This window comes from Cyclopterus lumpus, chromosome 23 (genome assembly GCF_009769545.1).
Source record: "Cyclopterus lumpus isolate fCycLum1 chromosome 23, fCycLum1.pri, whole genome shotgun sequence".
Classification (NCBI taxonomy): Eukaryota; Metazoa; Chordata; class Actinopteri; order Perciformes; family Cyclopteridae; genus Cyclopterus; species Cyclopterus lumpus.
This window is the reverse complement of record NC_046988.1, coordinates 15,848,365-15,850,864: the sequence shown is the minus strand read 5'-3', so window position 1 is coordinate 15,850,864 and position 2,500 is coordinate 15,848,365. Positions and strand designations below refer to the sequence as shown.

Here is a 2,500-nt window from a genome sequence, read left to right as displayed (position 1 = left end):
CATTGGCATGTGATGACAACACAAAGCTGCGTCCCGTGTGCACAACGCGCTGGATGGAGGGATGAAAGAAGGCAGATCAAGTTCATTGTCAAAATGAAAGAGAGGGGGAACGCATGAATGGAGAAAGAGAGAGCGAGAGGGAGAGAGAGAGAGAGAGGGAGAGAGAGAGCGAGAGAGAGAGAGAGAGAGAGAGAGAGAGAGAGAGAGAGAGAGAGAGAGAGCCTGTGATGACTGAGTCAGCAGTCCTAGTCCCGCCTCTCTCCCCGCCGGCTGTCCGTCACTGTGAACTCCATTTGACTGTTAAATCTCCCACTCAGCACACAGAGCTGCATCGGGGCGAGAGACACTGAGACAAGTCTGCAGGGAGAGAGAGAGAGAGAGAGAGAGAGAGAGAGAGAGAGAGAGAGAGAGAGAGAGAGAGAGAGAGAGAGAGAGAGAGAGTGTGTGTGTGTGGAGGAGGTTGAGCTGCGTGTGAGATGGGCGATGGGAGCAGCCATGTGCAAACTGTCGGGTAAAGTCGGACAGCACATGATGAAAAGGACGCCAGGTAGGGTGTGTGTGTGTGTGTGTGTGTGTGTGTGTGTGTGTGTGTGTGTGTGTGTGTGTGTGTGTGTGTGTGTGTGTGTGTGTGTGTGTGAGTGTGAGTGTGAGAGTGAGAGAGTTCATTTTGTTTACCATCATCATCTCCAGCTTTTCCACCGTACGTTTGTTTAAAAGCAGTTTGTTTGTTTGTTTGTTTGTTTGTAGACATCAGGATGTAAATAATTTACAATATATTAGTGTATGTGTACTTATACTAGTATCTTTGTGTTTTATATACTTATACTAGTCTGTGTTTTATGTACTTATACTAGTCTGTGTTTTATATACTTATACTAGTCTGTGTTTTATGTACTTATACTAGTCTGTGTTTTATATACTTATACTAGTCTGTGTTTTATATACTTATACTAGTCTGTGTTGTATGTACTTATACTAGTCTGTGTTTTATATACTTATACTAGTCTGTGTTTTATATACTTATACTAGTCTGTGTTTTATATACTTATACTAGTCTGTGTGTTATATACTTATACTAGTCTGTGTTTTATATACTTATACTAGTCTGTGTTGTATGTACTTATACTAGTCTGTGTTTTATATACTTATACTAGTCTGTGTTTTATATACTTATACTAGTCTGTGTTTTATATACTTATACTAGTCTGTGTTTTATATACTTATACTAGTCTGTGTTTTATATACTTATACTAGTCTGTGTTGTATGTACTTATACTAGTCTGTGTTTTATATACTTATACTAGTCTGTGTTTTATATACTTATACTAGTCTGTGTTTTATATACTTATACTAGTCTGTGTTTTATATACTTATACTAGTCTGTGTTTTATATACTTATACTAGTCTGTGTTTTATATACTTATACTAGTCTGTGTTTTATGTACTTATACTAGTCTGTGTTTTATATACTTATACTAGTCTGTGTTTTATATACTTATACTAGTCTGTGTGTTATATACTTATACTAGTCTGTGTTTTATATACTTATACTAGTCTGTGTTTTATGTACTTATACTAGTCTGTGTTTTATATACTTATACTAGTCTGTGTTTTATATACTTATACTAGTCTGTGTGTTATATACTTATACTAGTCTGTGTTTTATATACTTATACTAGTCTGTGTTTTATATACTTATACTAGTCTGTGTTTTATATACTTATATTAGTCTGTGTTTTATATACTTATACTAGTCTCTTTGTGTTTTATATACTTATACTAGTCTGTGTTTTATGTACTTATACTAGTCTGTGTTTTATATACTTATACTAGTCTGTGTTTTATATACTTATACTAGTCTGTGTTGTATGTACTTATACTAGTCTGTGTTTTATATACTTATACTAGTCTGTGTTTTATATACTTATACTAGTCTGTGTTTTATATACTTATACTAGTCTGTGTTTTATATACTTATATTAGTCTGTGTTTTATGTACTTATACTAGTCTGTGTTTTATATACTTATACTAGTCTGTGTTTTATATACTTATACTAGTCTGTGTTTTATATACTTATACTAGTCTGTGTTTTATATACTTATATTAGTCTGTGTTTTATATACTTATACTAGTCTCTTTGTGTTTTATATACTTATACTAGTCTGTGTTTTATATACTTATACTAGTCTGTGTTTTATATACTTATACTAGTCTGTGTTTTATATACTTATATTAGTCTGTGTTTTATATACTTATACTAGTCTCTTTGTGTTTTATATACTTATACTAGTCTGTGTTTTATATACTTATACTAGTCTGTGTTTTATATACTTATACTAGTCTGTGTTTTATATACTTATACTAGTCTGTGTTTTATATACTTATACTAGTCTGTGTTTTATATACTTATACTAGTCTGTGTTTTATGTACTTATACTAGTCTGTGTTTTATATACTTATACTAGTCTGTGTTTTATATACTTATACTAGTCTGTGTTT

General features: G+C 32.6%; 1 protein-coding gene across 1 annotated transcript in view; it reads left to right on the top strand.

Annotated features, from left to right (window-relative positions):
* Window positions 1-2,500, top strand: part of LOC117726528 (ras association domain-containing protein 5-like) — an 11,248-nt gene that overhangs the window by 7,535 nt on the left and 1,213 nt on the right. The gene's annotated exons all lie outside the window — the stretch shown is intronic.